The 26279-nt window shown below is 44.5% G+C and overlaps 1 protein-coding gene and 1 pseudogene across 1 annotated transcript in view; one reads left to right on the top strand and one right to left on the bottom strand.

The window, feature by feature from the left end:
* Window positions 1-26279, bottom strand: part of AMPD3 (adenosine monophosphate deaminase 3) — a 319382-nt gene that overhangs the window by 116422 nt on the left and 176681 nt on the right. The window lies entirely within an intron of this gene.
* On the top strand, window positions 2761-15460 carry LOC119040746 (keratin, type I cytoskeletal 19-like; annotated as a pseudogene).

Below are 26279 nucleotides of genomic sequence, written 5' to 3'. Positions count from 1 at the left end.
AGGTCTATTTCCCTCGTCACCTCTGCGCGGCTACAGGCACTGCTCCGCACCTCTTCACTTGGAAGCCCAGGCTGATGGGTTAGCCATCATCTCGAACACTGCTCAAACCATTGGCAGCAAATGAGCTCTGGAGGGTCCTGTATTGATGGGCTCTGGTCCAGAAATGATGTGTGCGCCTTCCATTCATAGCCCATTGGCCACAAATGGTCACTTTGGCTCCAGCCAGGCATGACAGTGACCAGAAGTACAATCTTATCATGTGCCTGGCAGAGAGGAGAACTGGGAATATTTGGCAAACAGTACTAGTGGTCCCTCAAGGTCTAAGAGAAGAACAAACTTCTCAGAGAGAAAGGCAGAGAAGAGGCTAGGGCGGAATCCCGGGGCCTAGGCTGGAGTGTGCAAAACGAGGCTTCTGCAGGGCTATGCTCTGAAAGACTCCCTGCTGGTGATTCCCTCATTCCTGGGCTCAGTTCATCCTCCGCTGCCTCGCACAGCACCCAAAGGAGCAAGCCTCTCTGGAGTCCTATGTGTCAGACCTGGTTCACCCCCTCCGCCACCCAACTCTTTGATGCAGGCGGAGGATGCCTAAACACCAGGTCACATGCCCACCCGATTTCATGCTCCAAAGCATGGCCAGCCCCTTGGGGTCCCTGGGGACGACCCCAACTCACTTTTCAGAGATGACAAGCCCTCATTAGCCCTGAGAGGTTCCTGGGGCAGGAAAGTCATTTTCTGCCTTGACTCCAGTTCTTTTCCTTTTGACTGGAAGCTCCAGTTCTAGGAATACCAAGTTCTCACCCACACTAGCCAGCCCAGCTCACACAACCCAGGCAAAGGTCCCATTTCCTCAACAGACTTTTCACAAAGAAACCTAGAGGTGGCTGAGGGACCACACGCTGGGACACTCGGGTTGCCTTCTGGCAGATTTCACAGAACCAACTCAGTACTTTTTCCCCCCACATTCTCACTTCCTAGAACAGCTTTGGTTAGAGTTGGTTTACTTGCTGTTATTGTTCAGGCCTAAGGATTCCCTTTGCTCACACAGAGATTAGGACATACCCATGATTCATCAGCAGGATCGGTACCATCTACCCCTATCCCCTAAGCCATCTTTAATAAACATGCAATGCAAGTGAAATGAGCATGTTTTCGAGGCAAAACGAAACGTCCGGCTTCCCCTCCCACCAGAATGCCTGCCCCCTAGTCCCTCCAAGGAGAAATTCTGGAGCTAAGAGTGCCTCTAAGGCCTGAAGCATTCAGACATTAGCACTCAAGGAGCGGGGGAGGGGCATGTCCATAGAAACTCAGGGCATTTACCACATGAACTGTGACATTAAATTTCATTCTCAGGGGCCAGTGTCATCTCCTAGTTCTTAACTGAAAACAGTTACAATGATAATGCTCCAGGAGGAGGCCAAACAAACCTGGGAACCGGGCAGCCAGGAATTGGCCAAGGCGTAGGTAGTATTTAACTTTGCCTTGACAGTTGAAAAGACTCCCAGGGAATAATGAGAAGGGAGGAAGTTAGTCTAGGGGAACAACATGAACAAAGAAAAGAAAGGAGGTAAAAAAAAAAAGGCCAATTAATAGAGTATGTGCAGTGGAGCAGTGGGGAAAAGGCTGGAAAGACAGCTTGAAATTGATTGTAGAGCGCACTAAGTGTCCACTACGGAGTTAACCCGATTCTCAAGAAAATGCAATAATAATCAGGATAAAGAAGAATCTTAACTAGGACCTACAGAAAATGTACTAGGTCAGGCATTAGGCCGAATATTTTACATGCATTATTATTTTACGACAACCTAGTAAGTCCATCTACTATTTTCCAATTTTAAAATTTGGCTCAGAGAAGCTGAGTTATTTGTCAAAGGTCACACAGCTAATAAGTAATACACCCAGGATTCGAACTCGAATTGCCTGACCCTTGATGCTGTACTTTTAACCACTAGGTGAGAGTAAATAGTGATAAACAATATACTCATGAAACTACTTCCCCATGGCCTTGGCCTTAGATGGCTTCAGGGAAGAGGGCAAGGAAAATGTCAGCCTGAGCCAGACAATTCACTGTGTAGCTCAGGCCTCAACATCTGGTGTCCTTCACAGCTGACAGCCAAACAGAAAGGCTGGACATACAAATTCTCTCGGAGAGCAGGAAAGGACAGAAAAGCAGCATGGGGGATGGGGGTGGTATAAAGGTGCAAGGCATGGGCCACAGCTCTCTCTGGGGACACTTGTATTCATGTTAGACAAAGTTCCAAACTGAATGTGACCTCTTCCTCACCCGGGGGCTCCCCGAGCTGTCCTGCCAGAACACAGCAGGCCTTCTCAGAGGTGCGCAGCGGCAGAAATGGGATACGTGTTCCCCGCTCAGGGGCAGAGCCCATTTCAGTCTGTTCTGGCATTCTCTTTCTTCAGAGGCGGCCAAAACAACCCATTGCCTCCCTGCCGTACCCGCTTCAGACCAGCTGCTCTGGAGAACTCCAGAGCTTCCAGGCATCCACGAACACTGAACCTGTGGAAATGAGCCCCATTTTTTGATGCCTCGGGCGGGAGGAAGCCATGATAAGGACGGCCGGAGGGCAGGCGAGGGCAGCAGAGAGCTAGAAGAGAAGCCCAAGCCAGTGCTAGTGACCGCAGCTGGGAGAGCTCCGGGAGGAAGTGGGAGGGGCCCGTGGAGAACCTCCATCTGCCAAGGAAATCCCCTCCCCTGGGTTCACAGAGAGGCCAGGTTGAAGCACAGATGGTGGGGGAGCACGTGGAGAAGTCAGACCGAAGGAGAAGTAGAGAGATGCCAGACACAACACCATGGAGAGTCGAGGAGAGAGCCGGAGCACGCTGCAGGTCAGCAGGGCCCTGGAGCGGCTCTGAACCCCCGCCAGCCTCCTTCTTCTCCCTGGGCCAGGAGAGCAGAGAGGAATTTAGGCAAAAAGCAGAGAAGAAAAGCTGCCTGGTTTAGTTTATGAGGTCATCATAACCCTGATAATAAAACCTGTCAAGAACAGTACATACTCAAACATACAAAGTACAAAAATACCAAAAAAACAAAAAGACCCACCAAAATGCAGAAATGCAAGTCTCGTTTTAAAATATGGATGAACTTTTTTTTAATTAACAAACTGGATTAAAGCACACTAAAAATTTTGTATGATAGCCAAGCAGGGTTTATTCTAGCAATGCAAACATGGCTTAACATTAGGAAGTGGTTTAAATTATACAATTCATCAATAAGGAAAATAAATCACTCAAATCTAGACTCTGCATTCGCTGAAATTCCACAATCATTTCATTTCTGTCATGTTGTTTTTTAACTTTTAAAATTTTAGGAAGAGTAAGATAATCTCTCTTACTCTTAGGAAGAGTAAGATAACCTAATGAAGAGTGGCAATATCTTAGTTAAAATCGAAATACTACAGACCGTTCCATTAAAATCAGTAACCAAAATAGGGTGCTCAGTGTCACCACTATTATTTATTATTGTTCTAGAAGTTAAAGCCAATAGCAATTTTAAAAGGGCATAAAAACAGAAACGAGTGGCGCTAAGACAAAACTATTATCATTTATCAATGCTAGACCTTACTTACTAATACTATATATTAAAATTCAAAGATAACTCCCAGAAATAGTTGAGAAGTGCTAGAAAATAACTCATAATAAAAGAAGTGTGAATTAAGACAATAGGCAATATAAGCTTTCGTACCCCTAGAATGTTACCGAAAAGATTTAAAACGCGTTGAGAAGGATGTGGGTAGACCAGCACACTCTCACATCGCCGGGGGGGTGTATATGGGTGCGGCCTCCATGGAGAGCGATTTGGCAGTATTTAAAAATTATAGGTGCACATGCTTTGCCATCCAGGAATTCCTCTTCTAGAATTTACCCTACAGATATCCTCGTATCTATCCCTGTACCTAAAAAGGCATGATAAATACTTAACAACAGGAACTTGTTCAGTGAATTGTGGTGTCCATTCCATGGTGTGCTCTGCAGCTGTAATAAAAGGAGGGAGCTTTTATGTACTGAAATGGAATGAACTCCAAGATTTAATGTTAAATGAAAAAGCAAAGTGCGTAGACTGTGCATAGTCTATGTACTTCTTCAAATGTATTTTTAAATATTTTTGAAAACAGGAAAATTATATTTACTAGCTTATAAAGTATCTATGGTTGAATACAGAAGCAGCTAGTAACATTTATTGCATCTGTATTCCCTTTCTATGATTCGAGTTTTAAGCCAAATAAACACATCACCTGTTAACAAATACATTTAACAGCTTGGGGGGAGTGGTGAAGCTGGAAGCCCTTTGCTTTGCCAGATATAAAATATACATTTTAAACTTCTATTATTAAACATTATAAAACTATATAATACAGCAAAAGTACAAGCATACAAATGAATCTCTTAAGGCTTCATAAAGAAAACATCATAAATTAATGGGGACTCCATCTCTGTCCACAGGTCCTCCGACCACTGTCGCCGCGTCCTCTTTCTCTATGACTTCCTACAACTACCTGCAGTTGCGGGCCTCCTAGTCCTGGGACCTGGGCTGCGAACCTTTCGCCTCACAGTAGGAGGCGCCTACCGTGCACCCAGAATCCAGGAGGCTCCAGCGGCCTTGGCTCCTCATTGTCCTCTGCCCGCTGGGTGTCCTCTTCCTCCTCTGGGCGCTACAGCTGCAGCTTTGTGGGCGACCTGGCCAGGTCCAACGGGATTCTGGTGGGCAACAAGAAGGTGACCATGCAGAACCTCAACGATTGCCTGGCCCGCTACGTGGAAAAGGTGTGCGCCCTGGAGGCAGCTCCCAGGGACCAGGAGGTGAAGATCCGTTACTGGTACCAGAAGCAGGGGCCCTAGCCAGTCCCGCCTAGGACCACAGCCACTCTACCAGACCATTGAGGAGCTGCGGGGCAAGATTCTTGGTGTCACCATTGAGAATTCCAAGACTGTCCTGCAAATTGAAGATGCCTGTCCGGCTGCAGATGACTTCTGAAGCAAGTTCGAGAACGAGCAGGCCCTGCGCAGGAGCATGGAGGCTGATATCAACGGCCGGGACATGGTGCTGGATGAGGTAACCCTGGCCAGAGCCCACCTGGAGATGCAAATTGAAGGCCTGAAGGGGGTGGTCAGGTCCATGTGCAAGTAGATTCCGCTCCTGACATCAACCTAGCCAAGATCCTGCGTGATTTGAGAAGCCAACATGAGGCCCTAGCTGAGAAGAATTGGAAGAATGCTGAAACTCGGTTCACCAGCGAGACTGAGAAGCGTAACCGGGAGGTTGCTGGCCGCACAGAGCAACTCTGGAGTGTTGCAGATTAGCAAGACGGAGGTCACCCACCTGCACCACACCCTCCAGGGTCTACAGATCCAGTTGCAATCTGAGCTCAGCGTGAAAGCTGCCCTGGAAGGCACGCCGGGCTGAAACGGAGGCTTGCTTTGGAGACCAGCTGGCAGGGACCCAGGCACTGAACAGCTGTATCAAAATCCAGCTGAGTGGCGTGCTGCCGCAGCAGCAGAACCTGGAGTAGCAGGAGTGTCATTTAATTTCCAGGTATTTATGTATTTACCAGTTATCTTGTTGTTATTGATTTCTTATTTATTTCTGGAAAACATACTTTATGTGATCTCAATTCTTTTAAATGTACTGAGACTTATTTTACAACTCAAAATGTGTTCTGTATCAGTGACTATTTCACATGCACTTGAAAAGAATGTGAATGTTCCGTTGATGCTGGCTGTTAATGTTCTATACATGTCAGGTCAGGTCAATGGATAGTATTCGTCTTTATTCTTACTGATTATCTGTTCTATCCATTAATGAGAAAGGAGTATTGAACTCACCAACTGTAGCTGTGGATTGCTCCATTTCTCTTTCCATTGCTGTCAATTTTTGCTCTATACATTTTGAAGCTCTGTTATTGGGTGTATACACAGTTAGAATTATGTCTTCTTGATGAACTGACCCTTTCATTATTAGGAAATGTCCCTCATTACTGTTGGTAATATTTCTTGTCCTGAAGTCTATTTTGTTTGATATTAATATAGCCACTCCACTGTTCTTTTTAAAAATATATTTTATTGATTATGTTATTACAGTTGTCCCATCCCCCCCCTTTATAACCGGATGCCCTGTACTTCCCCTCCTACTGGCATCACCCACCCTCCAACTTAGTTCATGTCCATGGGTCGTACATATAAGTTCTTTAACTTCTCCAGTTCCCATACTACTCTTAACCTCCTCCTGTCTATTTTGTGCCTACCATTTATGCTTCTTATTCCCTGTACCTTTTCCTCCATTCTCCCTCCTCCCCCTCCCCACTGATAACCCTCCATGTGATCTCCATTTCTGTGATTCTATTCCAGTTCTAGTTGTTTGCTTAGTTCGTTGATAGTTGTGATTTGTTGTCATTTTACTGTTCATAGTTTTGATCTTCTTTTTTTTAGAACATTTTACATAATAAGGGCTTGGTGACGATCAACTCTTTTAATTTGACCTTATCTGGGAAGCACTTTATCTGCCCTTCCATTCTAAATGATAGCTTTGCTGGATACAGTAATCTTGGATGTAGATCCTTGCCATTCATGACTTCAAATACTTCTTTCTGGCCCCTTCTTGCCTGTAAGGTTTCTGGGAGTAAAAAACAGAAAACTGTACTTGAACAATAATTAAATAAATTTTTTTAAAAATCAGCTGATAGTCTTATGGGAACTCCTTTGTAGGTAACTGTCTCCTTTTCTCTTGCTGCTTTTCAGATTCTCTCCTTATCTTTAATCTTGTGTAATTTAATTATGATGTGCCTTTCTGTGTGCTTCCTTGGGTCCAATTTCTGCGGGACTGTCTGAGCTTCCTGGACTTCGTAGAAGTTTATTTCCTTTACCAAATTGGGGAAGGTCTCCTTCATTATGTTTTCAAGTAATTTTTCCATTTCTTGCTCTTCTTCTTCTCCTTCTGGCACCCCTATGATTCAGATGTTGGAACATTTAAATTTGTCCCTGAGGTTCCTAAACCTCTCCTCATTTTTTTGAATTCTTGTTTCTTCTTTCTGTTCTAATTGAATGTTTATTTCTTCCTTCTGGTCCATGTTAGAGTCGAGGAAGAAATAAGTTGTTTGTGCTAAGCTGTTTGCTCAACCCAAGACTGCTTGCTCAAGCCTGAGTAGAAACCGCACCCACCCCCAGGCAGGTGTTCCAGAGAGTTAGGAATTGGTCAAAACGTATAGAGGGCTTCCATGTGTCAGGAGTTGTTGTTAAGTGCTTCACACCTGAGCTCGTTTAGCCTATCACTAACTGCCACCTTTGCTTCTGGAAACCCGCTTGCTTGCCCGCTTCTATAAAAACCCCAGGCTGTAAGCGTTAGGCGCGGCTCTCTTTTGCGGCCATTTTGGCACCATGTCTCCGGACACCCCGAGAGTTCGCCCCTGCGCAGGTAAAACTTTGGCCAATAAAACATCTTTGACTGCCCGACCGTCTCCGACCCTTCTTGCTTGTGAGAGCGGAATGTAACAGTCCAAACTATTGATTTGAGTCCCAGTTTCCTTCCCTTCATTGTTGGTTCCCTGTACATTTTCCTTTCTTTCACTTTGCATAGCCCTCACTTTTTCCCTCAATTTTGTGATAATACTCAACCATTTCTGTGAGTATCCCAATTACCAGTGTTTTGAACTCTATCTCTAATAGGCTGGCTATCTCTTTATCATTTAGTTGTATTTTTTCTGGAGCTTTGATCTGTTCTTTCATTTAGGACATTTTTTGTCTTGGTGCACCTCTTATGTAGTAAGTGGTGGAGCCTTAGGTATTTGCTAAGGCAGGGCAACCCATGTCACTGCATAGTGGTGCTGCATGTGAGGGAGGGTCAGAGAGGGAACAAGGCTGCTTGCTGGGCTCTTGGCCAGCTTTCAGTCATTTCCCCAGCCACCCACAAGCAAACTGGACCCTTCTGGTGCTGATTCCTGGGTGGGTGAGTCTGTGTATGTTCTAGGAACTTGTGGGTCTCTCCAACAAACTGTCCTGTGAGGCTGGGAGTTTCTCCCACCACCTCAATCTCCACAGGTATTTTCAGTCAAAGGTTTTGAGGCTTTATTTCCCTGCACAGGAACCTTGGGTTGTGTAGTCTGTCCCACTCCCCAGTTTTTCCTCCCAGTTTATCTGAAATCAAATGTGGGACCTCCCTGTCTGCCAGCTGCCACCTTGCTTACCCCAGTCCTCCAGCTGCCACCTTGCCTGTGAGTCCCCTCTGCCCCAGCTACCCATCTCTGCCCCTCCTACCAGTGTGGATGAATGTTTCTTCTTTAACTCCTTGGTTGTCAGACTTCCATACAGTTCAATTTTCTGGCAGTTCTGGTTTTTTGTTTTTAAATTTGTTGTTGTCATTCTTTTGGTGGTGGGAGGAGGCACAGTGTGTCTACCTATGCCTCCATCTTGGCCAGAAGTCTCACTCGTTTTCTTATCAGTGTTAGCAATGCACATATTTTTCTATCCCTTAGTGTCAATCCACATAGGTCTTTATATTTAAAGTAGGTTTCTTTTTTGTTGTTTTTTGTTTTAAAATATAGCTTTAATTATAATTTATTTTTAAAACTAGTAAAACAATCACATGATTCAAAATTCTAGATGTACAAAAAGGTATATATAGATCCTTGAAAGTAACTCCTTATTTTTTCTCATTATTCCACACCTCTTTGCAAACCTTGTGACCTCAGGATTTTTCTTTTTAATTTTTTTCAGTTATAGTTTATATTCAATATAATTTTGTACTAGTTTGGGGTGTACAGCATAGTGGTCAGATAATCATATACTTTCCAAATGTTTCCCCTTATATTTCCAATAATAAACTGAGTTTCTTGCAGACAACACAAACTAGGGTCTCTGTTTTTAAGTAGAGTGTCTCAGAGCATTTGTTTCATGTAATTATCTATATGGCTGCATTTAAATTTATCATCTTGCTATTTGTTTTCTACTGGCCCCATTTGTTCTTTGTTGTTCCTTTTTTCTCCTCCTCCCCCCCCCAACTTCTTTCAGTTTACTTGATTGCTTTTACAGGATTCTATTTTATCTCTGTTTATTTGGAGTTTATTTTTTAGCTACACTTATTTGGAGGGACTTTTTTGCCTTTTATTTTCAGTGGTTGCTTCCTATTTTATATATACACAGTTACCCTATCACAGTCTACCTTCAAATAATAACCATTTCTTGTATAGCATAGACTTTATAACAATATGCTTTTATTTCCCTATCCCATCTCTCATGCTGCTGTGATCGTACATTTTACTTCCACATCTGTTATAAGCATCATGAAATAGTGTTATTATTTTTAAACTATATCTTTTAATAAAATGTTAATATGAGGGAAACTCTTTTGTAAATATTCACATTTACCATTTCTTCCACTCTGCCTTCCTAAGTGTAGTTCCAAGTTTTCATGTACTATCATATTCCTTTAGCCTTAAGAACTTCCTTTAACATTTTTATAGTGCAGGCAATAGTCACAAATTGGATTAGCCTTTATTTGTCTGAAAAAGAAGTCTTTACCTTCATTTTCAAAGGATATTTTTTTCTGAATAGAGCATTTTAGGTCGGCGGGTTTTTCTGATGGCAGGTTAAACCTATTGTTAGAAACAATCGCTTATTTTCACGGTCCTTCTTGTCTTGGTCCTTCCTCCCGTGTGTATCTCTGAGTTTCTCTGGCTGAATTTAATGTTTTTCTTGTCATCAGCTTTCACCAATTTATTTTGGTCTTTGGTGTGGTTTCCTTTATATTTTTCCTATCTGGAGTTTGTTGCACTTATTGGGTCTGTGGATTTATAGTTTTTATTAAATACAAAAGGTTTTCAGCCATGATTTCTTTGGTTCCCACCCACTTTAGAACTCCAATTACACACATATTATACCACTTGTTGATGTCCCACGAGTTAAACAGGCTCTGATCGTCTTTTATAGTCTTCCGTTTTCTTCTCTGCATTACAGATGGGATAGTTCCGATTGTCCTGGCTGCAAGTTCACTGCTTTTTTCACAATGTCCAGTCTGGGAAGCCCATCTGGTACATTTTTTGTTCTCTGTATTTTATTTGTCAACTCTGGAATTTCCAGTTTATTCTTTTTTGTAGCTATCGCTTTCCTTCCTTGTTATGTTCGTGTTACTCTTTAAATATTTGAACAGATTTATAATACCTGTTCTAAAGTTCTTTTCTGCAAATTCCACTATTTCTTTAGTATCTACATTTGTTTCTACAGACTGGTTCTTCTACTTACAGGTCACAATTTCTTGCTTCTTCCCATAATTCAATTTTTTGGATGCTGGGCATTGCAAAAGATTATATTGTTAAGTGTCTGTATGTTGTCTTTCAAAGTAAGTAACTTTGGATCCTGGAACATACAAAGGACATAGTGGGAAAAAAACTGGTGAAATCCAAATGAAGTCTGTAGTTTTGTTCATAATATCATGTCAATGTTTGTTTCTCAGTTTTTTTTGTTTTTGTTTTTGTTTTTGTTTGTTTCTCAGTTTTGACAAATGCAACATGGTTATGTTAATATAGGGTAAAGTGGATGAAGGATATACAGAAATTCTCTGCACCATCTTTGTAATTTTTTAATAAATCTAAAATTATTTCCAAATATACAGGCTAGTTTTTAAATTCTTCTCTTCTCTCATTTATCTTAAGGCATTATTTATTGTTTTCCCCTTGCATTTTTTTCTGAATCATCATTTCTAAAATAATTTTTTCTGTTATTACTAATTCTTTAGTTCCTTTATTTCATTTCTAAGTTTTTCAAATTCTTATTTATGCCATTCCTTAATCTCGTTTTAAATGAAATGTTATATTTTTTTAAAGATTTTATTTATCGTTTAGAGAGGGTAAGGGAGAGAGCAAGAGGAGAGAAACATCACCATGTAAGAGAAACATTAATGTGTGAGAGAAACATCAATTGGTTGCCTCTCACATGTGCCTGGATGGGGAATCCAAACAGTGACCTTCTGGTTTGCAGGAGGACACCCAACCCACTGAGCCACACCAGTCAGGGCTGGGATGTTATATTCTGGTCTCCTTTTCAAACATGGCTCTCTGGCATGCTTTTGTTGTCTATGGCTATATTATACTGCTGCTTATTCCTTTTCCTCATTGACCTTGGTACTTTCCTGTTGACTATGTTGATGTGTGTTTGGTTTTCCTGAATTTTATTCAAATCACTTTGCTGACTTCACAGAGCTCCCTCTTCTGCTATATTCACACAGTGTCAAAAAGTATCAGACTGCATTCTAAAATTAAGTTTATTTTTTAATTAAATAAGTAAATAAGTTTCTTTTAAAACATTTTTTATAAGATTTTCTATTTCTTTTCTCCTTTTCCATTTGTAACTGGACCTTATCTTTCTTCAGGTTTGGTTTGACTTGGGTTTTTTTGTTTTGGGTTGGTTTTTGGTTTTATTTTGTTTTGTTTTGTATTTTTGGTTCTCTGTGTTAATCATTTTTATCCCCCTCCTGGAAGTTTCCCTTAGTGTAGGGGCCTGTCTTTAAATGCCACCCAAGGTACTCAGTTCCAGGAGTTCATGTTCAAAGAGACCAGAGTGCCCCAGTCCCTCTAGGCCTTACCACGGGCCCTTTGTTCTCATCCATTTTCATTCCAGTTTTAGCTACTTCTCTCAGATTCCCTTATGTCTGACATCAGGCCCATTGGACAACACCCTGCTGCTTTCCTCTGCTTTCTCCCACACAGATGCCCCTAACACAGCACGGTTGTTGGTGCTTATACTTTGTCACCTACCTTTGTTACAATGTTGTCCCCTAGGTCTTTAACTTTCTTAACTAGTTGCTTGGTCTTTTTTTTTTTTTCCAGAAAGATTCAAAAACTATGTTCCCTCACTTCTGCCATCTTTCCAGGATTCCAATATGTATCATTTTCTAAATCAGCACAACGGTGGGGAATATTAGGTATTTGGCAGTTCCTCTGATACTTCTCTCGGAATTTAACCACAGCAATAGGAACTGGGACAGATTAATTTGTTGAGACCAGGAAGAGCAGCCGACACATTTGCACTAATAATGTACATAGCATTTTGCATACTTTTTAATTAAATTATTTATTGTGTGTTTTTTATGTTTAGTACATAGTCTGTGTAGGGATCTTTTTAATAGTTTCATAATATCCAGAACACTGAGTGGAAATACCTAAATTTACTCAGCCTGTTCCTTATTGTCAGGCGTGTGCGCCGTTCGCATTTTTCTGCTGCCTCAGATGGTGCTCTCATAAATATATTTGTACATTTATTCTTTTGTTTTTGTTGAATTACTTTCTTATGATAGAATCCCAAGAGTGGAATTTTTGGGTTCAGGGTAGGAACATCTCCCTGGTTCTAGCAATTTATAATCTGAAATTGCTTTGACAATTATTTTTCTTATTGTAGGGGAAAGGTTAAGGCCCAGTTGTTGATGGTGAGGATCACATGAGGAAATGGGACTACTTCCCCGATCACGGCTACTCCATCCCTTCTCCCAGCTGCCAGTCTTTCCTGTTCATTTATTCAACTTTAATTTTGCATTCACTTAACCAACATACATTGAGGGGTTATTCTGTGTCAGACATTATGATTTCTTTCCCCCCACACTGGAGTAAACTCCATAAGTATGTGTAGTGTTCGGCTTAAGGACTTCATCGCCATGAAATAATGGGGCCCAGTCCAGGTGTGCCCTGGCCTGTGCTCTGAGCCCGGATGGTGCTGACATGTCTGACTGCTCCCAGTACCCTAGAACCGGTTGCCAGGGGAGATCTAGTATCAGCAATGCATCCTCTTCCACAGGCCAGTTTAGCCCCCTTCTATGGCAGCCTTGAGTAGAAAAGGGAGGGTCTAGGAATTTCAACTGCATTAGCTAGTATAGTTGCCCCCAAATAATCTTGTTACTTTTATTGCCCAAAACTGGCAAACTAGAAATAACCCCCATGGTCTCCTAGTTATAACTTGCCAGCTCTGTGCATTAGATCCTTACACCTCACTTTCAGCCTCAGTTTCCCTGTCTTTCCACTGCCCCCTGAAAACTGAGTTTTGCCATGAACTCAATCCTCTGGGCTTGGGTTCTGGTCGTGATTCTGAGTCCCTGCCCACCCTGGCCAGCAGCTGCTTCACAACTCCCAGCCACTGACTGAATCTGTATGTTTAATGGCCTGAGTATTGCAAACCAAGATTTTGTGCCTGTCTCTATTTTATGCTCCGTGCCTGCCCCTAACAGTCAATGGAGCCCTGTAATCACAAACCTGGCTGGAACTCACCACAACTTTATAGCTCCTCCCAGGATCCCAGGATCCCAGCATCGAGTTCATTACATAATGGACTATATAATGCGTGACAAACCTGCTGAGTTAATCATCACCTTCTCCACCACTGTGCTTTACAGATGAGGAATCCAAGAGCCAGAGAGTAAAAGTGACTTTTCAAGAGTCAAATAGCAACTTTGTGTCAGAGCTGGGCCCAGAGCCCAAGGTTCCTCAGTCTTAAGAAGAAACGAATAGGTGGAACACCAGGAAAGAAATTTAGGAATAGATTCCAAAGCAGAAGTCCAATGACAAGTCCTGAGCCCCCTAGCCCCATGGTGGCCAAAGAGAGAAGACCCCAGGATTTGGGAATAAGATAGGTTCCAGCTTACAAGACAGGGCTGTGAAGTCAGGAATGTATGGACAGCAAAGTTGACTTTATGCAGAGCCCTAGATCACCAGGTTGGACCTAGTTAAATGCCTCTTGTCTCTCTAGAGTCTCCTAGGGACCTGGAGCAGGGCTGGGCCTTTAAGTGTAGGTCAGGGAGTTATATCTACAGGCCAAGGGAAAAGAAAGGGTAAAGAACTGTGGAAGGACATAGGGACCAGGAACCAGCCTGAGATGGACACATGTAGATGCTCAGGTAGCCCACGTGGCATCTGGGACCTCCCTGCATCATGAGTGTTAGGCAACATTAGCTCTATATATATTAATCACTGTAGCCTATGGAAGTCCAAAGCTTTCTTTAAGATTTCTATAAATGCCCAGGACACGTGTACTCTTGTGTCCTGCTCTCTCAGTGATAATATTCTTTGTTCAGCACCATATCAATCCAGGCACAAAATTTAGACCTTTCATGAAAAACATCTTCAGATACATCATAGATGAGATTAATAGACTTTGCTGAAAATCTTGGGGCCCTTGTTAGCCACCCCACTGTGACGATTCCCTCTATTTTCCCCCACACTACGCTTTCCTTCACTGTTCCCACCCTCCCATACTCCCGTGGTCCCTCTGTCTTCCTTCTGCCTTCTCTGTCCTCTGTTCTTTCCTCTCTACCATCTCTCCAAAGTCAGAAACAATTCCTTCCGTTACCTCGTGCAGAGAGGCTGCGGGGGAAGGAGCACAGGCTTGCACTCCTACTGCTTCTTTACCAAACTCTTCCTTCCCGCAAAACACACTTTCCTCCCATGGAGGAATACTAGTTTTAGATGTTAAGGTAATTCAGAATTTTTCCATCTTAATGCACCTGGGGGAACAAGAAGTATGCGGAATTATTGTGATGCCCCGTTCATGGCAAACCAAGCACTGTGATTGTCCTATTCAACATGGATGGATAAGAAAGTTTAGAATGTCCTGTCTGACTCAGGAATGTGCCCGTGGCCATGAAAGCTCAGCTGCATGCAGAACTGAGCCTGAGAAAACTCAGTTTGTCTTGGGCCACTTGTGAAGGCATTTTACGGTCTGCTGCTACAAGGCAGATAACCAAAGCGAGTGCTGCATTTTTTAGATGAGTCAAAAAGTAAATAGTGCCTCTGGCAACCAGAAAGTTTCAAGGTTTTTCAAACCCACACAGACTCTTAGAGTGAGTGCTCTTAGGTTGCAAACTTTGGGCTGAAATGTGATATCCATCTAGTTGCAAAAAAATGTACAACGGGCTTTTCATATGATCAAATCAGGTGAGCAATTAAGTTTCAAGATATGAGGCTTGTTCTAGTTGCTACCTGGTGGTGTAAAATAACAACCAGTTCATTATTCTCAAGCATTACATGGGTCAGGAATTTCGAAAGGGCATAGCAAGGACAGTTTATATCTGTTCCACAATGTCAGGAGCCTCAGATGGGAAGTGTGAAAGGCTGGGGGTTACTCAATAGTTGGGTCCTGGGATTATCTGAAGGCTCTCACATCCGTGTGTTTAATGCTGGAACAGTCTGCACGTGGCCTCCCCATCTGGGCGTTCTCGTGCGTGGTGGTTGGGTTCTGTGGTAAGAGGCCTCGAGATGGCCCCCAGTGATCTCTCCCTCCTGGAACTCACAACCTTGTGTAACCCCATCCTCTTGAGTAACTTGCTTCTAACCAATAAAATATGGTAACTTGGACAGGGATATTTCTCTCATGATTAGTTTACAAAAATTGTGACTTCTGTCTTATTATCAAACTCTCTCTCTTTCTCTCTCTTCGCTTGGATATGACAAAGACAGCTGCCAAGTTGGAGAGGCTCACATGGCAAGAAATTGAGGGTTACCCTGGCCAACAGCCAGTGAGGAACTGAGGACTTCAGCCCAATAATCCTTGAATAACTGATCGTAGCCTTGTGAGAAACCCTGCAGCAGAGGAGCAAGCTGGACCACCGTCAGATTCCTCACTTGGAAAAACTAGGAAACAGATAATAAATGTGTGCTGCTTTACACCGCTGAGTTCGGGGGATTTGTCACACAGCAATAGATAACCTAATAAAGGTTTCACGAGTGAGCGTCCCACAAGAACCAGGCAGAAACTGCATCATTCCCCACGGCTCGGTCACGTAGCAATTACTTCCCCCAGAGCCACAGCCTGTCCAGATTCAAGGAGATGGAGCGCAGATTTCCCATCTCTCAGAGGAGGTATGTCACACTGTCGTCATAGGAGCAGCGTGTGGGAGGAAGACAGTGTTGTGCGCCCTTCTTTGCAAAACACAATCCGCCATATGGCTTTTTGGCCTTGTCCCACAGCCCGGCCTGACCTGTTCATGTGCACATTTTAAGAACAATTTATATTGTTTTGCTGTTTTGAAGTTGAGGGTTCATTGGTTCTCTTCCTGAAATATCTCCTCTGCTTTTAAGTAATGCTCGAGCAATACCTCAGCACATCACAAGACATGTGGGGACTGGTCCTCTCTCAACCAGGAAAACCTCAGAACCACGGCTTCCAAGAACCTGATGACTATCTGGAGTACAAGCTTCTTTCCATGAAAGAATGACTCCAAATGAATGGCAACATTGCCCTGGCTGCTCGTTCGGAAACATTCCAGCAATGGCCCACGAGCCATGCCAGTGGGTGGAAACTGGATGGTGGGCCCGGAGGATGTGGGGGGAGAGCTGAAGGACACTCCTGCCAGGCTGACCTCGGTGGTGCTTCCAGCACCCCGCAGACTCAACAGAGCTTCTGAGCAAGAAGGCAGCTTAGAGATCCACCAGTTCAGCTCACACGAGTAATGACAGAAGCTACATTTAGGAAAGCCCAGCTGAAATCACAAGGCCCCTGACAGCCGAAGACATGGATCCCAGCATCCTGATGGCACTTAAATATGTCCCACCTCACCAGGTGGTAAACTCGGGCTGCACCGAGTGCCCCGATCTCCACGGCTGGAGCCTCACCCCGCTTGTCTTTAAGAAATCCAGACTCTTACCAAGTCTTCCTGGGAACGCCCACGTGGCCCACCCATTCCTCCCATCCTTTCCACCTCAGCCAGCTGCCTGTTCCCCACGGGGGACTCCTGGGCCTGGACAGCAGCTGCCCTCAGGGTACCACTTGCCTCAGCTCGCTGCTCTGGCCCAGCACGGGTGGTATGGGCCCTTCCCCCATTTTCCTATCTTGTTCAAACAGACTTGGGGAGAACAGGAGAGACTTACAACAGACAGAAACTTGAAACCCAATCCTTTCGCTCACATTTCCCAGGCCCCAGGTATGACTTCTCCACTCCTCTCTGCTGCCGCCCTAGGGCGAGGACCAGCCTGCGAGCCTTGGTGCCGGTACTCTCTGTAGGGCCCCCAGGTCCTGAGGTCCAGATAAAGGAGGCAGTTCTTCCCCCAGCTTCAACCTAAGGCCCATCTCTTTTTCTTTACTTGCTGCACTGGCACTGGTCTTGTTCTAGGAGGCCAGAGAATTCGAGTCCATTTCAGAGAAAACTCCAACTTCTCCGCAATGACAGGACAAGCACCCTGACCACAGAACACTGTGTGTGTGACACCAAGAGCCCAGCCACACCGAGTGCCACACTGAGCGCTCACATGAGTTCTTTTCCACACTCCCTCCCCTGCCATGAATTTATGAGCAGAGCGACTCCGTCTTCCAGCCATCCTCCATGTCTCAGTTCCCAAGCTTCTGTGACCGACTAGTTGAAGAATGGCTCATCCGTTTTCTAAAATAAACAGACAGATGGCAATCTAAATGCATACTTAGGAAATAAACACTGTTCCAAAGGAAGCCACTTGGAGGGTTCAACTCTGCCTGATTTAATAACAATGTTTTACACAAGTTCGCTTAAGCATTTTAGTTTCTCAGAGCCATGGAATATCAGACCCTCGCCACTGCAGAATAAGATCTTTGCCCAGAGGAGGCATTTTTCTTGACATTTCTTCTCTTTTAGGAGACAAAAGAAAAAAAACTGCTTGCAAAGTTTAAATGACAGTTCTTTTTTGGTCTCTGATTATCAAGAAATCCAAAAATCTTTGGGTCCAATCTCAGCCTCGCTCACCTTGTACCCACTTTATGGACAGAGGAAACTGAGGTTCCGTGAAGTCTGATAGTTTCCCTGAACGACACAGTGAGAACGTGGGGAAGCTGCATGCAGAACACTAGCAGCAGCGCTGGACGTTCTGGTTCTCCCCACTACACTAGGCCATGCTCGGTCTGAAAGGAAATGTTATACATCACAAAAACATGCTGTGTGAAGACTAGCCAAGCATGCGACAAATCAGTCCCATTCAGCTTGGGATTACAAGCCAGACAAACAATAGAGCAGCCTTCAAAATGAACTTCCGTTTCCAGGATGAGAAGGAAACACAGGGACATGAGCTCTTAGGAGACACCTGCAGTGAGCAGGGACCCCTGCCAAAGAAAGGGCCTAAAGAAGAGCCTGAAAATAAAGGACTCAGAGGAGGACACGGCATTCACTCTCCATCCCACAGACTTTTGCCAGATGTGTTGGTCGTGCCGGGCTTTGCGCAAAGCAGCCGGCACGTGACAGTGAACAAGTCAGGGTTCCTGCCCTCTCACGTGTCACCCTCTGGTAAAGGCGGCAAAGAAGTACCATATTTGGCCATGTCTAATGTGCACTTTTTTGCCCAAATTTTTGAGGGAAAAATATGGATACACATTGTACCTGGGAATGAGTACTGAAACATGGGTGCGCATTATACATGGCAAAATACGGTACATGCAGAACTTGCATTGCTCTGATTCCAATGAAAAGGATATTCTGATGAGAACATCCACGGCAACTCTGTGAGCATTTGGACCCATGGACAGCAGGGGCCTGAACTGATTGTCATTTCCCTTGTCTCCTGGCATAGAATTCCTGGGCAGAGCCCTGGCTGGGCACCCGGTGCGGTCCCTCCAGACTTCTGAGCCACTCACCTCCCGCGTGAATTACTTTACCCTGGAATGCTTTGAGCTTAGAGGTACACTGTGTGACTGTGACCATTGTCAACAGGCAACGACACAAAGCAACCATCTCTTTGGCAAAGATCAGCTGAACAAATGCTTAACTCAGAAGCCCGTTATAGTTTTTATGAAAACAAATTACATCAGCGCTTACTCCGGAGTCTCCCAACCAGGCGAAAGAGTGTTTTCTTTTGTGAATGTGTGTGTCCGCTGTGCTCCTAGCTCACGGGGCATGCAGGAACTCTGCATAGAGTGAAGTGGCACAGAAGTCTCCATAGCTCAATACTTGGTCCTGCTTTCAAGCAGAACCCTTAGAAAACCCAGTTGGCAGGGAGGCAGACATTCTGAGAAGTCTCCGCATGCCATGGCCTGTGCTGTGATCAGGAAGATACAGGAGGCCAGCCAAGATCATGGGCTGCAAGGGAAATAGATATTTACTGAGTGACGTCCATGGGCCAGAGCTTTTATTGTACTAACCTGATCTCATTTCATAGTAACCTGTGTGTAGTCAACTCCATGACATCACCCTGGACCCCCCTCAAGGCCAGCATTTGATAAGTCCACCTCTAAAGCAGTAGTGAATAACATAGATTTTACCAGATTCCATGGGGACAGAGAAAGGAAAATTGCACTGCAGCCCACTAGCAAACCTTAATCCAATACCTCCATTTGTTTTCTCCCTTTTCTCCTTCCCCCATCTCTGTAACCTCCCTACTGAGTGCTTCCTCTCTCTCTCTCTCTCTCTCTCTCTCTCTCTCATTTTCTTCCTCTCTCTCTCCTCCACATACACAGCTTCTCAAAAATCCACTCCACATCTCTCCCTGTCATTTGCCTAATCCCACACACAAAACCTGGTCAGAAACAGTGCTCCATGAAATACCATGTGAATAACACATTATGTCAACCCCTAGATGGTGGTTTTGGTAGAAGCTTTGTGAATAGGGAAGGCAAATCTGTACCCCAAATGCGTCTATTTCATTAAGAACAAAATTCTGTCCTTTCCATGATGGAAGTGATCTTTTGTTGGGAACCTTACACCTGGCTTCTAGCTAAAAACATTGCATTGATTACAGGAACCTGTGCGCTCCACAAGCCAATCGGCTACAGGCACATGAGGTGTCCACGAGTACCAGTTGCACCCAAGTAATCAATAAGCGGGCCCTTCTTTGTCTCAAGCTAGCCAATAGCAAGCAACCTAAGCTCTCCCTCCCCCCCCCCATATATATACCCAGTTCGGGGAAAAATAAAGTTTGCAGCTTGATCAGAATCTTTTGTCTTGCTGCCATTCTTCGCGCCTCTTGTCCCCCCAATCCATTTGTTCTAGGTAGGTGGTCGAGCTCCAGTTGACTGCTCCGCAGGCCGGAGCAATCTTTTGTGATCAACCTTCTACCCAGGTGGCTGCCTGATGCTTTTAGGTTGAATGCTTACTGTTGGTCCCTGCTGTTGGCAGATGAGACATTCAGCAGTGGTGCTTGGAAATCACTTGCTGAGCCAATGAATAACCTCCATGGACCATTTTGTTTGGTTCCCATTGGACTGAGACATGAGTGGCTGAGGAAAGAGACTAACAGATGTCCACTAACAGGTCATCTCATCCACCTGCTTATTAAGATTCTCCTTATGAGATTTCTGTGCAGTTATCATTCAGTGGAACACAGTATCTTAACACTCTGTTCATATTCAGAGAGTTCTACCCACAAAACCCTTTCTCAGGTCTCCCAGTCGCCCATTTTCTAACCATAATCATTCTGAGTCTTGACCATTCAGACAAACTATCAGCCACTACACCTAAGTCAATATAAATCCACAGATCTGCCCACTGGGAGGAAATTCCTTCACTCCTGCCTTTCAAAGCCACCTCACACACAGCTGGATGATAATATTATAACCATCCACTTTGGGCAGTGCCAGCATATTATATAGACCCATATTTAAGTCAAGCCAATAATTTTCTGTCCTCATCCAACTTGTCATAGGGAAGTCCCCAGAAGCCCATGGATTCAAGCTGAGCAGAAAGAGGCAATGCGGTAGGAAGGAGCATAAGGCCACAGGCATCTGTGCCATTGCTTATGCAAATTATTTGTGCCTTCAGGAATTGCTTGAGCCTGCCCTCGTATATAGCACTTTCCTTTCATGATGGAATGCTGCTGTGAATTCCCAAGTTGGGGGCTGGGAGGGTCAGACAACATCCCATTCAGGATGGGCAACTTGGTGATTCATAGTCAAGCATCCAGCCTCTACTAAAGCTCAGTTACAACCTGGAAACTGTTTCTCCAAAGAATAGTTGTCTTCAGAGGATGGGAAAGCTTTGCTCCAAAATCCTAAGGGTCTGGTCTGTGACTCGCCTTTGTAAACCCGCTAAAGTCTTCATGCAGTGTCCTTAGCAACCACGGGCACTTCAAGTACCAATGACAAGCTACATGTACAGCCCAAGTGGCAGAGTGGCATGCGTGGCAGCCTGGACCTGGTGCAGGGCCTCTTAGGTGGCCCTTTTCGGGTGCCAAAACTGACTGCTTTGCGGGATTCTCAGGAAATTAGTGAGAGCGGCGTGCCCAGGTGAGTTTCATGTTGCCTCCAAAGCTTCAAGAGGCCCAGTGGGTATTGTACCTCTTTCTTACTGGTGGGAGGCATCAGATAATTTACATTTTTTTACCTTGGAAAAGATATGTTACTGTGCCCCAGATCACTGGACCTTTAGAAATTGTACTGAGGTGACAGACCTCTGAACTTTTGTGAAAGTTACCTCGCACCTGCATGCATCTGTCTTATCCAGAGTGGTTGCCACACCAGGCTTCCCAGAAAGCGTGATCAACTGCATCATCATGCTGCTATCAATCTAATGAATCAGGGTGGTTCAGAATAGAAAAGCAATCAAGGTCCCTTGGAACAAGATTTTGATATAAGGCAGGAGAGTTGATACACTTCCAAGGTAAGACAGGGAGGTAGTCCATTGGCCTCGCCAGCTGAAAACAAACTGCTCCTGATGGGCCTCATCAATGTGTAGAGAGAAAGAAGCATCCGGAACAGCCTCTGCATACCAGGTGTGTTGAATTGTTCCAATGATGAAACTATATCGGTAACTGCTGCCCGGTTAGATTTATAATTAATTCACTGCCATCCTTCAAGATGTATCTGCCATAAGGTAAGTGCTATAATATGCATTTACAGATGAAAAGCTAAAACCACAAAGATGTTCACAGACCAATAAAGGGAAGAGCTGGGATTTGAATCCAGCATCCACTACACTTTATCATTATCTCACCACAGCCTTCATACCATGGTTGCTCCCATTCCGACCAGGCCCTCAGCTTTGATCTAAGTCATTAAATGTTATGAAACATTTCACTCCTTGAACTGCATTCCCCCAGAGAATGGCACCACAGTTCCCATGCAGCGGCCCGATTTCTGGACGTAATCCTTGGCTCCTCCCTTTTCACCCCCGTCTCCCAGTCCTATCACTTGTGTCTCCAGTCCGTCCACTCCTCTCCATCCTCTTTGCCACAGTTCTCGTTTTGGTCATTGTCCTCTCTTTCAACTACTGTAGTAGCTTCCCATTGTCCAGCCTTCACTCTGTAGCTTTAATAATAGTTCTAAAATGTAAAACTGTCAGACTATTTCTCTGTTTAAAACCTATTCACTGGCTCCTTATTGCCCTCAGGTACGTGTTCATGAACTAAAGGGGGAAATGGTGGGGGAGGGGCATGCAGGGTGGAGGGGGGAATAGAACAAATGTAATGGCATAGTCAATAAAAAAGTTAAAATTAAAAAATTTAAAAAAAAAGTAAACTCCTTAACAAGAAACCTTTGAACCTTTGAAGTATTACATCAAAGCTCCACATTGGAAGAAGGCAGAGGGTAGAAAGGCTTCTCCTCACAAATTTTAGCCTTTCTTTTTAGAAATGGGAGCCCACCTCAGAAACTTCTGGGAACTTCTCATTAACCCAAACTCTATTTCCTGGCCCTCTCAGGTTGTAATGAGCGGTTGGACTTTGTGCATGTTGCCTTTCAGCCCCTAGAATAGAAGAGGACAAGGGAGATGCTGGTTAGAATGGCTACTGAGTCGACCTTCAGTATCGGCAAGGTATAAATGTACTGCTTTTGTCATTTTCTTTAAATGTCCATATCGTGGTATAAAGACTATGACACACTTAGAAGTAATTTCATCACAACCTGGCCTGTCTACCACTCTATTTCCCACTCATACAACTTGGTCCAAACCCCAAACTGCTCTGCTCCTTTTCCTAAGGCTACATTCACGAGTTGCTGCAGCAGCTTTTTCAAATCCTAGAGTCTCATCCCGGTAGAAAAGAAGTGGTCATTAGCCTAAGCCTAGCAAGGAGAATGACCACAAAACCCTCCCCAAAGTCCTGGCCTCCTTCTGCCTGATAGTCTCCAAAATAATTTTCATTTCTCTGCTGACCTGAAATTCACATTAAATTATTTATTGCCAAAGGCTTGAATTACTGCAAATATGTCCCTTGGGTTTATCCCAGTTGAATTAATAATCAGAGCCCCCACCACCATCTCTTGTTTGGCAGTTAGTCTTGCTTCGACCTCCCTCCTCAACTTAAGACTCATCATTTCCAACTGTCTGCTGGACAAGAGCGTCTCGATGTCCCACATACATGTCAAACTTGGTATGTCATCATGATCTCATGACATTCCCCTCCAAACTCCCACGTTCCCATTCCAGGGAAGGGTCCAGTCCAGGGAGCAGGTCGTTCAAACAGATCCAGAACTGTGCTCAAAACCTGTCTTGTCTTCATTTCATATATCCAATCAGTCAACATCCTGTCCATTCTGCTACATTTATGGTCTTCAATCTGCCCCTCTCCTCTAAGTTAGGCTCTACTTGATCTTCCACCTGGACGCTATAGCCAAAGTCACTCCCACGTCCTGAGGGGAGCAAACCCTGCGCCTTCCAGAAACGGAAGCAAAGTCAGTGGGGTTGCCGCACAAGCAGCCAGGAGAAGGGTGTGGGGGAGGGGGGCAGGGGGCAGTCCGGGCCCAGATCCCGGAGGGCCCTGCGTGCACCACCGCAAGGAGTAGGAGTCTTGTACAATAACTGTGATGCTAAACCATTGCCAGGCTTCCGAATGAAAGGATACGAATTTAATATATTCCATCTCGCCCACCCTTCACACTCACTGGCCTCCAATCACTTCTGTAAAACATAGATCGAATTGTACCGAATACCCCATAGTACCCACAACCCTAGTCAACATCAGACAAATTCCAATAAATAGGCATCCTGCAGTATTCCTGACCAGTATTCCTCAAAACGGATGAGGTCATCAAAAAGAGGGAAGTCTGCCCTGGCTGGCGTAGCTCAGTGGATTGAGCTCGGGCCTGTGAACTAAAGGATGGCGGTTTGATTCCCAGTCAGGGCACATGCCTGGGTTACAGGCCAGTTCCCAGCAGGGGACACATGAGAGGCAACCATACATTGGTATTTCTCTCCGTCTCTCCTTCCCTTCCCCTCTAAAGATAAATAAATAAAATCTTTTTTAAAATAAAATGAATTAATTAAAAATAATAATAAATAAAAAAGAGGAAAGCCTGAGACACTGTCACAGCCAGCAGAAGCTGAAGGGGACGTGACAGTGAAATGTCATGTGGTGTCCTGCATGGGACCCTGGAGCGGAAAACGGGCACTAAGTAAAAGCTAAGGAAATACGAATCAACTCTGGTCGTTAAGTCAGTAATGATGTTTCAACACAGTCAGTAATTGTAATAAATGCACCGAGCTAATGTAAGATGTAAATAATCGGGGAAATAAAGTGTGTGGGACTATGTGAGAATTCTCTGTCCTGCCTGCTCTGTTTTTCTGTACATCTTAAAATGTTCTAAAAGATGTATGAATTTAAAAGGAAAAACTTCCACAGTAATTCCCTACTTCCAACGCTAACCTTGGAGGTACAATGTGTCCTTTTTCCAGGCCAACTCCTTATATACTCCCACACCCCCAAAGCTACACTAAACATTCAGCTTTTCCTCCAACATTCTAGGCCCTTCTGTGCCTCTGAGTCTGCACGTGCTATTCCCTCTGCCTGGAGAGCCAGCCATTTGTGAGCCTTCTCGGTTCCATGAACTCTTCATTGACTCAACTCAAGCGCTCCCCTTAGCTCTCCCCATTCACTTCTTCTGTGACATTCTGTAGCTCTGGAAACACTCCACAGTCTCTGCCACAACAAACTCTAGAGGCGCGTGTGACCTGGATCAGACACCTCTGCTTCACTCTCCAAGTCTGAGGAACTCCCCAAACTGTCTCTATCTTTGACATATTCCAAGGCAGAATCAGAGAAAAATCCAGTATGAGCCCTCCCACGCCCACAGTTGCAGGAGATCCATGCAAGCTCTCCAGAGTGGTCCTGCTGAATCCCTTTGCCCTCACACTCAGGTGATAGGAAAAGCCCTGTAACTTGGGACAGGTAGAGATAAAAGTGTGTAACTTCTCCAAAGACATTCTCTTTATAAATGCACTCTTTCCCATGCACTTTATACATTTGATGTAGGTAAGCAGCTCAGTAAATGGTACCACCTTGAGGTGTATCCACTTTGAACGCCTGTGGGTTCATTCGTCTTGGTGTTTGCTTTGCTCTGGTGTCTAGCGGGTGGTTGAGACATGTCCACAGGCTTCCGTGTCCTCTTCCACACCATTTTTTGTGCCTTTCTGTACCACACAGGCTAGAACATTAAAAACTATAGTTCTCTTTTGCAGCCAGGGTACTAAATTCAACTATGTACCCTCACATGAGATTTAGAAGCCTTAAGTGGAGTAGAGGACAGTGCCCCACTGTAATTTCTCCTGGCAGTCAAGGTCACTGGCCCGAGTATAGAAAGCCAGAGGGGCAGCTGATCTCAGCTTTTCCGTGGCTGCTCACCACCATTTTGGGTGTTAAAAGACGGCTGTGATGGCCACTGCAGAGTCAACAGGAGAGGCATAAGCTTCATAATCCCCAGATCAGGGCCACAGCGGTGCACTTTCAAACACATCAGTTTTGGTGGCAGCCCCAACTGCCAGCTTCTCCAGCTCTCCCAATGATTTTGAAAGTACCTACCTCCCTGTACTAAATCCTTTTTTGTGCTTAAAATATGTAGAGTAGTTTATATATCTGTGTTAATCTGCTTGAGCTGCCATAACAACATACCACAAACTGGGTAGCTTAAACAAGGAAAATTTATTTTCTTATTGTTCTGGAGATTCAAAGTCCAAGATCAAGATGTTCTCAGAGTCAGGTTGGCCTGAGGCCTCTTTCCGTGGCTTGCAGATGGCTACACTCCTGCTGCCCCTTCACACGGTCGCCACTCTAGGCATATGCATCCCGGGGGTGTCCTCATCTCCTCTTTTTCTGAGGACACCCCTCGGATTTACTTGGGGCCTCCCCTTACAGTCTCGTTTTAACTTAATCATCTCTTTAAAGGCTCTCTCTCCAAATCCAGTCACATTCTAAGGTGCAAGGGTTTAGAGCTTCAGTATATGAATTTGGGAGGATACAATTCAGTCTATAACAATATCCTGCCCTGAAACCTGAAATCTAGATCTATCTATCTAGATGTGTCTGCCCGTCCTTCCGACTCAATATCCTTGACAAGAAAGTGAATGAATGAAAATGGCGGAACTTCACAGCAAGAGTCAATTCTCTAGTCTCTTTGTTCTCTTCATAAACGTTGCTCAG

This window comes from Artibeus jamaicensis, unplaced genomic scaffold, assembly GCF_021234435.1.
Source record: "Artibeus jamaicensis isolate MK-2021 breed Jamaican fruit bat unplaced genomic scaffold, CSHL_Jam_final contig_797, whole genome shotgun sequence".
Taxonomy (NCBI): Eukaryota; Metazoa; Chordata; class Mammalia; order Chiroptera; family Phyllostomidae; genus Artibeus; species Artibeus jamaicensis.
The sequence above is the reverse complement of the archived record's forward strand: the minus strand, read 5'-3'. Positions and strand labels throughout refer to the sequence as shown.